At 37.2% G+C, this 14347-nt stretch overlaps 1 protein-coding gene across 1 annotated transcript in view; it reads left to right on the forward strand.

The window, feature by feature from the left end:
• GMDS (GDP-mannose 4,6-dehydratase) overlaps positions 1-14347 on the forward strand; it is a gene marked incomplete at its 3' end in the record, with an annotated part of 387083 nt that overhangs the window by 38003 nt on the left and 334733 nt on the right. The gene's annotated exons all lie outside the window — the stretch shown is intronic.

Consider the following 14347-nt stretch of genomic DNA (forward strand, 5'->3'; position numbering starts at 1 on the left):
AAAGTGATTTTTCAGTCTGCGGGAAAGAAGGGAAAAATAGCCAGCCTTTTCTCCAACATCTGTTGTGTATTTTGTATTTGCAGGTGTAGGATGTCTACAAAAGAGTAGCTTAGCTGATGTCACTGTTTTGAAATTATTTGTTATTACAGTAAGTATTACTTTATAGTTAAATTTTGATTTGCACACTGGTTTTCTGTGATCTCAAACAATGATTGAAAGTGTTCTGTTGAACCAAAACTGAAGGTGTCACATCAAGCTGTAGCCAGATAGTTTCTGCTCTGGGGACACATCAGCAAAGAGCTGCTGTTTCTGGAGTGGAGTGATGCCTTTTCCAGCCCCTGCTCTACCACATAGGGAATAAAATAATAGTAATAAAATAATTTTACAAACCCTCGTGCTTCTCATATGAGGTGAGGGAAGATGCAGCTGACTGATTACATTAATCTTGGGTATAAAAGTAGAAGTGCAAAACAGTACATGGGATGATTTGTTAAGGTGGGATCTTCAAGCAAGTTTTTCTTGTTTTAGGATGGTGTGATGCGGCCTTTGTGTCTTCTTTTATGTGAAGATCACCTTTATTTAATGCAGTGCATTATCTGGGAAGTGTTCTAGGAGTCTGAACTGACACTGGTTCTAAATTCCATATTACTTTTTATGGTGTGTGAGATAGAACATGAATTGACTTGACAAAAGACTAAATTTGATTTACCACTTCACGTGTCTTGATGAAAGTATTGCAGGAAAATATTTGCAGCCTCTGTTACAGATCTGTTAAGCTGTGATGTGCAATTCCATCACTGGATCTTCAAGATGGAATATCCAAGGCTGCTCTCTACCATTCAGCTGCAAGATGCAAGAGATGATGTTGGGACTTGAATTCTAGATTATATTGGAGGTGGATACCTACATCAGTATAAATGATTCAGCCTAAGATGGTACTGATTGATTGAACAGTGCTTAAGTTGTCTTTTCCTTTGAAATATGAAGGAAAGATTAGATTACTTTATCAGACATCATTTGCTCTGCTTGGAATATGAACTTGCTGTGACAAAATTTTGATCTTAGTTGTTGGTCTGTCTTCTGAAGACTTTCCCTGTAATCTGAGGGAATATATTTAGTTTCAGCAAGAAATCAATAGAGATTAATTATCCTCGACAGAAATGTTTTTAGGGAAGTATCTATGAAGTAATGTGCTGATATTAGCTTATATTGCTGGAGAGCTTTAAGAAATTGATGTTTGATCTTAAAAACAGATTTTCCCCTTCATTAGTTTCTTGTCAGTTTGTGTTTTTCATGAATGTGAAGGGTTCAGACAACTCACTGACTTGTACCAATTTGGAATACTGTAACTTACGTATACTTTAACTGTTATCATTTGTGTAAGGTTGAAGTACTTGCATTTAGTTACATCATTGAAATGAATATGTTACTTGTTGGCTGTTTGATATATGCACAAACCTGCTTCAAGCAACTGGAGTATGAAAATACTGTAACTGCAGTAAATATTGCAAACGTGCTTGTTGTAGTTATTTTACTCAAAGAATTTGCAATAGTAGAGATGATTTGTGAATCTACAGCTCACAGATCAGTAAAAAACATGGATCTGATTGTAGAACTTGATAATCCCAAAGGTTTCTAGAGTTACTTTCTACCCTTCATAGCAGCTTTGGGAGGTGTAACTGAATTAAAGCACCAGGATTGTTTCCCAGAGTGCTAGAAGTGACTGATCTATATAGTCTTCCTTTTGGAAATCTGTGTAAAGAAGTTCCATGGCTCTCAGTTTCTAGAAATTTTGATGGCAATTTAAGGTAGGGGTTTTTTTTCCCCAAAGGAAACTAGCATTCGTTTAGCATGCAATATAAACTATTGCTGTTTTTTTCCTGTAAAGTACATATTGTAGAGAATATACAAAAGAAAGTGGAATAGTATTATACTACTATTTTTTCCCATAATTCACTGTATTACACAACTTACTGTGGAAAAAGGATTCTCTGAATCTTAGGGAATTAGGGAAGTTCTAAGAATAAGGCATTCCAATTTAGCATCCAGGGGTCTTGAAGTTCTGTATTCCTTTTCTAATAACTTGTAGCATTTTTGTGCACAATAAAAAAAAAAACTTATTAAAGGCCTCATTCTAGACATAAGAAATGTACTGTTCAGTGGCACACGTACTATGCTACAAGGAAAATAATAAATTGTGGGTTTTTTTTTTTTAAAGCTTTTCTTAAAGAATAATGATGAAAAGCCTATGTTGCAATATTCCTGCATAGGCTTGAACTCCAGATGGGAAAAAGATGTGGGAGGATTGCATTAGAAAGCAAACTTACTGTGTTTTTTTTTGTTTTTTTAGCCTAGTTACTGTGCATCTGGTGATATCAGGAGGAAATATTTCTTATAAAGAGAAAGCCAAAGAAAGAAGCGATGAGATGCAATTGAACATCTTGCCAACTGTTCTACAATGTACTCAATGACTGCTGACAGGGAAGCTGAAGGTTTCTTTCAGAGCCTTGCAGTTGATTTAGTGCTGCTCTCTGACTAGGCTACTCATAGGTCTGTCTGTCTTCTCATGCTCTATCTATAAAATATTACTATTGTCAGTAAAATAATCAGACCTGTGAATTAATTAAAAGTCCTCACATAAAACACTGTCAAGGGTCAGCTAGCTTAACAGTCTGAGTGAGCCATGTCCCATAGAGACTGGTGAGTGGTATACTACCTTTTGTAGCCTTTTCATTTTCCTATGAAGCCTTTTTTCCCCTGAATTTCAGTCAAAAAATAATGTATTCCATCCCTTCCTTAGCAGGGTATTGTTGCCTGTTTCTTCTGAGACATGCATTTGCATATAAATGGTAATAACTTTTCCTGCTATACTTTCTGGACTGTTTGCATACACTGGTTATGCAATACCCTTAAATACTATAGCAAGCTCATGCTTAATATTCATTTTACACTTGGAGGTGGGAAATAAAATGTTACTTAAAATCAAAATCAAGTTGCTTGGAGGAATTCAAGTGATGCCAAGAGGCAAAAGTCAAGGCATGTAGGACTGCTCTTTGTGTGTTTTATACTAAAAAAAGGTCAGTATAATTAGGTCTTTGCCTTTTGTTATGACAACATCATGAGAGTTTTAGTTCTTTTCTGTAGAATGACACAAAAACTGTTGAAAAGACAAGACTGTGTAATTGAATTTTAACTGCATGACATCAGCAGGAGTAATTTGTTTTACTCAGCCATGATATCTGTTGGAAAAAAAAAAAAGAGGATTCCTCTTTATATCTTGCACTGCTCCTCTGGCTAGTTGCATTGTAGGATGCTTTCCTCAAGACTGTAAATGGGGTACTTGCAAAGAAATTAATCTTGCTGCTTAAGAGTTTTTTGGGAGGGCATGAATACTTAGAGGTAGAGAACATAGTGAAATGGAGTGCAAGAGGTGCTCTTTTTTCTCCTTTGGGCACCTGTGACTGCTAATCCTTTGTTCCTTCTTCATTCCTGATCACGTTCTACAAAAGGTCATTATGACTGTTGAGTTTTGTTGTAGTGAATGTCTCTCCAACTGCTGTCGGAATAGTTAAACGTAAATGAAGTCATTGCTTATGAATCACTAGGTTTGATGAAAGAGGAAGAAATCAAGATAGTACTATGAAATGGCTTGGATTATGCATTAATGAATCAATAATGAAACAATTGAGCTGCTGAGGGTATGGGCTGTTCCAGAGAGGAGTACTTCCACTTGTTTCTGTGCCTGTGAATGAAAACTAAATGGAGAGTAAGTTAGAAATGTTTGACCCTATGTGTGAAATGTTTGTGTGCAAGTGATTCCTGGTACCATATGAGAAGCTATTGCTATGGCTAGCTACTAGTTTTTGTGTAAATACACAATGTTTTGTGTTAAAGAAACTCTTCTTACAAAATAGTGTGAAATACTTTCTACTGTCTAGGTACAGGTCTCTTTAATATACTGTATGTATGTGTGGGAATACTTAGAAAAATATAGTTTGGCATCCTGGTGTGCTATGAAATGCATTAAGCATAAATAATTATCTAAAATCACATACAAAGGTGTTGCAGTTTCACCTTTCCTACATGTCAGCAGGAGAGCAATGAGCTTAGCATTTGCTAGTCCTCTCCCAGTAACTTTGGAGACAGCAGTACGCAGATCTCATAGATTGCTGCAGTACTGATCACAACTCTGAGAGAATGAGTGAGTGAGGCAGCGAGATTAGCCTCTGAAAGAGGGCAGAAAAGGGAGTTAGGTGTGATGCCTTAGATTCTGGAGACTGATTTGACCGTTACCTGAAAGCAGTTTGTTGTAGGTTTCTTTCAGAGATGTGATAAATCATGTAACTTCTTCCAAAATGCCTGCTGGTGTGAAGTTATGGAGTCAGCATTTTCTAGGAGGATTGAGTAGAGCTGAGCTATTTTCAGTTTCTCACATTTTGGTAAAGGAGGTACTCTTGCACTTTGCTTTCTCCTTTATACTTGATATTTAACAAAACCAGTAAAGATCTCTTATCCTGAGTATGGAAATTGTAAGTTTCTTAACAAATAAAGCTTGTAATAAAAACTAGATAATGTTTTCTTCATATTTGACTTTTTGTAGGTGGATATGTTTGTTCAGTTAAAATATATCCTCGCATAACTTGGCAATTAAACTAAATAATTTTTCTAAACTGTGGGCTGGTAATATTGTGAAACGATGGTATTTGGTTTGATATACTGTTATTAACTCAGCTAGGAATAAATGTGACAGAACAGTCTGCAAAGTTGGACAGGGAGGATTCCGTAGTATTTCCTGTAGTTTCTAGGGCACAAAGTGATTCAAATGAACTGCTAAGAAACCTTGAGATTAGAGGAAATTGCTGTGAACGCAGACAAAAATGACTAAAAATGACTATGTACTCAATTTCTTCACAGTTTGTAAAGTCAGTAAAATTAACTAGTCTCAGGTTTTGGTGGAGCAGCAAACGAAAGAAATTGAAGAAATGCTTGTGATGAGCTTTTTAAAGTAATTTGTTTTGATGCTTCTTAAAGACTTCTTTGTGAAAGTTTAAACAGTTCCTCTGCTCTTAGAGATTTATGCAAAATTGTATAATTTATTGGAATAAAATGGATGTGGAAATACTTAGACTATAGAGTGACTTTACCTTGATTATAGCTTTGCCCTACTTGTGATAAGTAGGCTGTTTGTGAAGGAACTGTGGACTAGCTAGCTAGAAGAATTTTTGATAACTGCTTGAGGCCTGATAGAAGGGGTGATTTGCTAACTCGGACTGTAGGTGACTCAATATTTTATGAATTGAAGGAATAGGTATTTCGTTGGCAGTGCTGTAGTAGTTGCCTATTCCAAATCCTGTTCCTGACAGATAGGATAAACAAACATGATTGCTCACTTTCCTTTTCTAGTTCCCTTTAGACAAGGGCCTTGGCAGTTAATGGAACTGTGGTTTTTTTCCCTTTCTAAGTTGACAAGGGGAAACTGTGAAGCTGGGTACACAAGCATTGTACACTATCTGTAAATATAAGGATGACCTTCACCAACCTTCTCTGAAAAAACACTGCATCCCTTTGTGGTCTATCACCTAGATAATTCTTATCCTGCTTGGCTTCTTGCCACTAGGAAGCTTGGTTCATGTGGTATCTGAGCATTTGATTGAAGTTAATACACGTAGCCTTGTGGAATAGAAGTGCCAGATCTAATGTCCAGTTTCAATCAAATTTTAGCGAACGCTTTTGCTATCGCTGTTTTTACGGTAGAGTTAGACATTCGCTTTGAGCTGTCATTGATTACAGAAGAAGGCTGCACTGCCTGAATTAGTAGTTCCATTCAACGGTAACTTAGACAATTGAGCAAGATTTACTGTGGTTATGTATTTCCTTTATTTACAATAGGTCATATTTTGTGGGGGGGAAAAATCCTAGACTATGTGAAAAACAAAACCCCAAAAGACCATATCTAGCCTTTTGCTCGAAAATATCTGACAAAATGAAGCTGCTTTTGAGTGTAGTAGAAATGTTTGGCAATATAAGGATTTCCATTGAGTGTTGTCTTTGGGAAAAAAAAAAAGTGTTTAAAAGCATTCTGTTCAATTTGTAGACTGTGTTCCTTTGATTTGACTAATAATTTCAAAAGGTTTTGTGAGGACTGTGGTTTTGGAAGGCTCAGGAAGAGCAAGTCATCTTAAGATCCCTATCATTTCTATGTGTGTTTTTGTCATTCAACTAAAGCATAGCTCTATGAATTTAAGGCTCAAAGCATAGTGCCTCCTATTTTATGGTGTTGGCCCACAGTGTCAGAGGCAGATGTTGGTGGTATGGCAGTAGATGTTGAACCTTCCCAATGTTCTGTTACTTTTTATTGCAATGTGACAGAGGGCAGCAGAGGGGCAGACTGAAAGAATGGTGTCTGATACGGAAGCGCGTATGTTGCAAAGGTGTGTCATTGGATTCTTCCATGTGGGGAAAAAAATGGCATTCATTGATGCTTAGTGAATGTTTATAGAAGGAGAACGGTGGGTGTGAGCATATTGAGGAGGTGGGTGGTGCATTTCAGCAGTGGTGATGGTGATGTGAAAGACGAGTTTTTAGTAGAACTGTACAATTATCAGTGTAGCACATAGGCTGTTGTTCATCGCTGGTGAAAATGCGTAGCTAGTGGTGGTGACTACAGTGAAAAATGCTGCTTTGTATCTGAGAATTTAATTGAATAGTGTTAGTGTGCTCTTTGAATCTGTTATAGTTTATGTGGAAATAAATAGGAGGTATTACTTTCAGGCCAACATGTGTTCTTAGCATGTCTCTGTTTTGGGTAACAAGAATGTGTGTAGAGAGGAGAGTAAGGAGCAACTTCCTAAGAACTCTCCTATTGTGCAGAGAGAAATTGACAGTAATAATCCTGTGAAGTGAGTTATTTAAAAATGCTCTCCCCATTGTGAATGTATCAAGAAGTTTAGCCATTTTGAGTTGTTGACATGGCGGGTGTAAGGATTTTAAATTCTTCTTGTGTCCGTTCTTGTTAGAACAAAAAATCTGAGCAGCCTAGATTTCTAGAAAGAAAAGTCTGTCTGTAAGGCACTCGGAATGTTCATAAAGATCTCCTTAGTGTTGGGAATGACCTTTTGAAGACCTTTATCACTCAAGATTTGAAAAAGTGAGAATCTTGAAATGATGGGAATTGCATGAACAAGCAGAATTCCTAAAAATGTAGCTGTAGTTGAGTGGATGCCAGCTCATTAAAAACTGAGCTTCCATTGTGGGGAAGAAGCAATGCTGGAGAGTGGATGATCAATTGTAACACAAAGTGTTTTGTCCCAGGACTTCAAATATCCAGGAAACAGAATGGTTGCTCCTGTGACTTTCAGAATACATTACTGCTGTGCTGATATCATCCTTGACTATACTGCTTTATTCATTTGGTGTGCTATGCAAGGTGATTGCCTGCACTCAATCCAAGCAAGTATTGCAAGACTGAGAACTGCTAAAGCTCAGGAATATCAGCTCAGCTTTCCAGATTGCATTTCCAAATTTCTGACTGTGCAAACACTGAAGAAAGTTGAAGTTAGCTTAATGTGCATTGCTTCTCAATTGCAATTGAAATGTGCTTTCCTTTTATTGTTTAAGTAAATCGTATTTAAGGTTTAATTGCTGTGTTCGTATTTAAAGCTCTTAAGTACAGAACAATGGATATGAAACCTTTCTCCACATGTATGTACATCTACACCTCATTAAGTTTTGGTCTCATGCAAACAAGATACAAGTGTGATTTTTGTTTTGTTTTGTTTTTTTTCCTGAAGAAATAATCATTTTGTAGGGAATACAAAGAAAATATCTTAGGCTAAATTTGAAGTCATGTAAGCTCAGGTGCTGTTGGCTTACTGGATTATCAGCACAGGAGGATGATGATACAGTGGTGAAAGTGCTGTATTAGGCTGCGGGGGAGAGTAAGCAATCCTGTGTAGAAATAAGATTCTTTTAATAATGTGTTGAGCTGTGCACATGGGTTCAGGTGGCCTCCTCTCGAGTTGCAATAATAGTGATGTTAGCTGCTTTTGCAATGGTATTCATTTCAGGGTTGGTAAAGATGAAGTATTAAGATCATGACTAAAGATTTCACCTTTTCCTCCTTGTGTCACTTGACAAAACTAGTCATCTGATTTGAACATAACAGGCACTGTATTTCTTCCAAAACTTTTAAGGCTCTACAGATTACTTTTTTGCTACAGCAACAAATCTTGGCTTTTTTTTTTTTTTTTAAATGGAAGGCCAACTTTGTTCTTCTGAGAACATGCCCATCATAGTTCTGTGTTTACTGTTTGATTTGCTCTGCACAGAGAACAGGTCTGCTTGTTTGGGTTTCCACTGAGTAGTGCTGTGTCCTGGTTTACAGTTAGCATTTATTGCAGACTGGGAGGGTTCCCTGAGTCAGCTGCAGCAGTTAGTCATGGAGTGAGCTGATGGATTTGTCCGAGTGCGAGAGGATGGGCATGGATAGAAAGCTCATGTCTCCTGCTACTTGGAAATGCTGCTACTGTTTTGGAATGGTAAAAGCCCATCTGATACCCACAGTTATTTGAAAGCAGGAGGAAGTAAGAATGGATGAAATAACCATCTTGTGGCTGTTAAAGCTGTTGCAGGTTTCCTCATTACAAACACAAAGTAGAGGTTTTTCTTTTCTTGTGGGTTGTTGTCCATATGATTTGTTTCCATGTTTATGGAGTTATTGGATGCATTCTTCTACTCCCTGAGGTTCCTCTAGTAGGAGAGAAAAGCATAACTAGATTTATCTCAAATTTAGAGCTCATAACTGGTTTATTTCATTAGTATACTGCACATATATCTGAAGATGTAATGCAGTATGGCTTATTACACGCGTTCAGGAAAAGCTTCTTTAAAAGCCTTTTTACTAATACTTTTCCTCTTTATTAACATAAAAAATTCTTTGAAGTATATTTTAAAGCTAGTAGTTAGTTTTGAGTATCTGAATAGTTGAGAGCTTTTAGGGTAGATAAACCTGTCAAGCACCCAACTGTCTTCACTGGGAAATCTGTGGTGAATGTTTAGAAATAAGATATCAGGTGTCACAGGTTCTTGCAATCACAAAAAAAGTGTAATTGGTTTGGTGTAATTTATTTTGCACTGATTTTTGTATGCTAGCTGCAAGCTATTTGATATTGTAGAGTATAATCTGATTTTATTGAGAGTATCAACATTTAAATAAGCAGTATTGCACTTCCCTACCTTGCTACTGTTAGCTTAATTTTAAGCCAGAACTCCTAAGCAGCTGCTTCTCCTAACTGTGAAGGGCAGTTCTAATTACACAAACTTACTCTGCTCACACTGCCTTTAGAACAGAGCAGTAATTCTTTCAGGCATTGTCTATGCTCATGTTCATGGTAAAATAGCCATAAATATTGATGCGAGTTGCACTGTTTTGTGTAAAGATAACTGTGAAGGGAGGAAAGAAGAATGAATGAATCATCTTTTGCTGCTATATGTAACTGCAGTTACAGTCCTTAATATAACTTAATAGTTTACCAGTGGAATAGTTGTGTGAAGGCAGGAGCTCAGATGTGGAAATAACACAGTGATTCACTTTTCCAAGCTACTTAGTTTCCTTTTAAATAGCTCGTAAGTGAAGAAGGGCAGAGGAATGTCATTAAGCACTTCTGTTGTTGCTAATGACAACTCTTTCTCGTATTCCAGTACTGCATTTAATGCACCACAAAAAGAACTTCAGTTGTGAGGAATGTTTTAAAACAAAAATTTTTTAACCTTTGGACTGCAAGAACAAAAGGACACTTGTTTTCCTGTTCTTACTTTGGCCACAATACAAATCTATATAGCAAAATAACTACTGCATTTGTAGGGTGGCAGCTTTAATAAATCAGTTAAGAACTTCAGAGTTCATAATTCTTCCTTTTTTCAGTATGGTGCATTTTTTTTTTTTTTGTATGCACACTGTAATGCTTTGCCTCAAATACTGCCTTGAAGGCTTGAGACAAAGTGCAGCAGTGTTCTGTTTATAGTAGCTGCACAAAATACCTGTTTCCCCCATAAATCATTGAAAATGATTAGAAGTATGCATTTTTCAGCAGAAGTAACAGCACATGGTACTACTCTTTCAGATTTCTTTTTTTGGAAGAAAGCTAATGTCATGCCATAAAAAAAAGTTTGTTATTGAAATCATTTCGATGTTGCTTTAGAGTGGTGTATGCTTCTTGCTCCAAAGGATCTGCCTCCACAGTCCAAGTTAAGACACTGAAATAGCCTATAGTTATGCAAAGGTTTTATAATTTGATGAAGAAACTCCTTATTGTGAAGCGATACTAGTGGAACCAGTTCTGTGTTTTTTGGCAGAAGTGCACATTATCCTTTTAAACCAGGATAAAGGAAAATTGTGACAGTGCATTGGTGGTGGTGTTGTTACAGATCCCTTTATCGTACATCTCTTCTCTACTTCTTCCCCCGAACAAGCTGATGGAAGCCTACCCAAATTGGACTTCAGAACACAGCTACAGCTTGCAGTTCGGAGTTCAAGATTCTTATGAATGACATTGATAATTTACTCCGTCTATATTTTGAAATATCACAAGCTCACCTTTATACTGCTACTCCTGAGGCTATGGGAATAGTTTTCTCAAGTTTGTATTTTATAAACAGAACCAACTTTGGTCTCTTGTTTATGTGGAAAATTATGGTACTTTTTTTCCAAAGGAATAATGATGTCTGAAAACTGTATCCGTTACATGTAGGAGCTGCATAAAAATACAAAGCAGAACAATAAGCCTATAGCAAAAGGACAGATGTTCATCCTACATATTTAGCTTGAAAATATCCCCACTCAAAAAGCCAAACCTCCCTCAAATACTGCATCTGACTGCAGTTGTGTTTAATGTTTTCAGGCTTTATTGGCACTGTGTTTGCAGATGGGAAGACACAAGAGGAGAACACAATAGTCATTCTTGCTGTATTGCTCAGGTGATGTTTTTTGGCTGTGCCTCGTGTGGGTTGGAGCCAGGTTTGGGAGTTCTGGGTGGTATCAGGATCTGTGTGTCAGAAAAGTAGAGAGCTGGACTGTTGGTGGATGGCTTCTTCAGGCATCTTGCAGCTAGATTGCAATGCTTTGCATGGCTTTGTCTTAAAATTGCAAGTTTATGAGAGAAGTCACTTTGTTCTGGAGATGTTTCTGAACTGTTTATACTTTTCTCCTACACTCTTCTGAGAGACTTCCCTGTGTTATGGTTATAATATACTTGCATAGCTTCTATCAGTTTTTTGATTCTTTCCTTTCCTTCTGAAAAAAGAAATTGTGTACTTTCCCACAGAATTTGAGGAATTGTAGTAAGAACTGCGTTCAGTTTACTCCTGGTTTGTCTTCTCCTGTTTGTTCATCCATGTGATACTTTCTTCTGTTCTTCTTTCTTTAGCAGAAAGGAGCTGTAGGAAAGGAGGATTCCTCTTCCCTAGTTTACTAATGTTCAGGTAGGATGTGTAATTTAGTTCTGGTGTCCAGTAGCAATGTGGGAGGATATCAGAACTGGTTGTCTCAAAGGAAGAGGAGGATGATACTGTGCGCTTGGATTGCTCATATATGGCCTTACCTTAAATGTGCTACTATAAATCTGAAATTAGCCTATTTGTGCAAATGAAATTTCCCAGAACAGAACAGCACAAGATAAAGGAGACTTGGATTGTCAAACAGGCTATTTAATTCCACTGATTTCCAGTTTTCCTTTCTGTATAAATTCTTTTCTGTATAAACGATCCTGTTCTCTGCTCATAGATCAAGTTAAACATGATACTTTTTATTCTAGATGTTTGTGGCAAGACTCTAACTCTTTTATGTCTCAATTTCTTTGCTCTGTTGGAAAAAGGTTTTCTTTGACAGCACATCAAATTTTATTGAAATTCTTGACATTAACTACTGTATTAAGAATAAAATATTGCATCCTATATTCTCTCTCTAGTTTATGTGACTATTTTCTTTTGTCTGGAGTTTTACAGACATGTAAGACAGCTGCAGTTGGAAATTTACTGCTGAGTATTGGAAGACAACTGAGTATCATTCTTTGTATATGCTTTCAAGCTACTTTGGCTGAGGATGATGAAGTGATTCTTCAATCAGTGATATGTCAGTGTGTTATGAGGAACCATTTCAGCTGAGGCACTGTTGTTAAAATGTTGACTATTTAAGATGGTTTGGAATATGTGTGGAGTCAGTTCTCATTATAATCCTGCTTAACAGCATTTCATAGCCTATTTTCTTTCTTTGAAATGGAGGCCTATTCCTACTTTGAGGCATAATGGGGATGGATGTGGTTGCCAGCACATGACTTGAAGGGAAGAGCCCTAACTAACAAAAATTGGGCTTTTTTGCTAAATACCTACTTCCCTTTATGTTCCTTTCCTTGTTTAGTGATTCCTGAACCATGAAAGCTCTGTCTTTGCTGAATGGAAATCAGTAGTTTTAATAATAGCATTTATATTCATAATATAGATTTAAACCACTTCAGAGAGGTTGCTTTATATTCTTTGTTTGTTGATACTACTAAGAAAAGATTAGAACTGTGCAATCCTTACAGGCTGCAAACTCTTGAACACTTCAATTGCAATTCTGATTACCATTCTCACTGACAGCTGCTATACTGAAAAGGAAGGTAAACATGAAAGATGTGATACTGTATCATAGCGCAGGACTGCCTGAGTCTGCATTGTGTGCCATTAGCAGGCAGTAAATCAGCTGCGCTGTGCTAGAGCCAGAAACCAGTAGCTTTCACACTTGCTGCCTGTTTCCCACTCATTGTGAAGCCCTGCCCTATCACTTGATGGACCTGGAAAGGAAGCAGGGAGGAAGCGAATGCCACTGCTAGTTCAAAATGTTCCAGTGTGTTTGGAAAGTTTGAGCAACAGCCTGGGTGAGAAGAACAGGACCTTATTGACAGGGTTCAATCCTAGTCAAGTCTGTTATACGTCAACTTTCTAAGTAGTCACAGCCTGTCTTTTTTCATCTCCTTTCCATTCAGGGTTTCCTACTTTCTCCTCCTTTTCATGTATTTTGTTTTATTTACTTGGATGTGTAACTAAGGGGTTTTGTGGTGTTTCCTGATCCACCTCTGCTAAATCCTAAGCAAATTACTATTGAAAGAGACAGCTGTATTAAAAATGTCTGCCCTTACTCCCATATTTCTCTGATGTTTCCATTGTGTATTAGTTTCTCCCCTCAGTGGGATCTTGTGCTGTGTGATAGATAGAAGCACATACTATTCCCATGATTCCTTGGCAAACATGGCTTGTCATGCTCCCTAGTCTGACTGTTCTGGTTATGGTTACTGAAAACTGGTAAGCACCTGCATATTGTACACATAGTAGGCAAAATGTGTAAACTGAGTCATGGTTTCAAGATCTTCTAGACTGTAGAAGATGATGAAACATTTGCACCGTAACGGTGTTAATTTTTTTTTTATACTGGAAATTTAAACATGGTAGTACCCCCTACTACTATGCATAAATTTAGGCATGATTTTGATATATCATATCATCAATATAACAGTGATCTGATTAGCACTCTTCACTGGCCATCATGCTGCTTTATGGCCTCCCACAGCATCTCAAATTTCTTATTTTGCTGTGTTATTCTCTTTAGGCTGTCTTAAGATGTGAAAAGTTGGTTTAATGTAGAGTGAGAGGAGTTCTCTAGAAACATGGCTTAAAACCATGGCCAGAAGGCCGAAGAGATGTGTTCAGTTTCTTACTTTAGTTTTTCTGGCCAGGATCATGTCAAGGCAAACACACGCAATATAGCTTAAGCATTTGAGTCAAGGTGGTGTTCCATGTTTTTGTGGTATTCCTGAAGCAAGTCACTTGACTCTGGAATGATCTTAGATTATTATTCACTGTGTTGGTTAGTACTCATTCCAGATGGATGAGCTCTGTTGGACTTTTACAGTGTTATGTACAGATTTATAAGGGTACTGACTTAGTGTATTTGTAATCCTGGCAATAGTGATGTTAGGAAAATCATTTTATTTCAGGAAAACACACACTAGCATATGTTCTGAAGTATTTGTTTTGTGTTAGTTTAATAATATGAGCTTGACAAGGATTTAAAAGGAGGAGAAGAGGAGCCCTCTCAACCCTCAGTGATATACAGACTGTAAAGATGGCCTGTATGCTGTAATATAAATATAGGATGTGCTAGGGATGTTTTTGAAAAGCTCAATCAACAGGCAGAATTATTACTGCTTTTAGATTGTTGCACTCCTTCTGCGAGCAGAGATGCAAATGAGACATGATGCTACAGAAACTTATTGGTCCTGTTAGTGTGCTAAGCTTTTTTAGAATGTTTTTCCTT

This window comes from Tetrao urogallus (assembly GCF_951394365.1).
Source record: "Tetrao urogallus genome assembly, chromosome: 3".
In the NCBI taxonomy this organism is placed as follows: Eukaryota; Metazoa; Chordata; class Aves; order Galliformes; family Phasianidae; genus Tetrao; species Tetrao urogallus.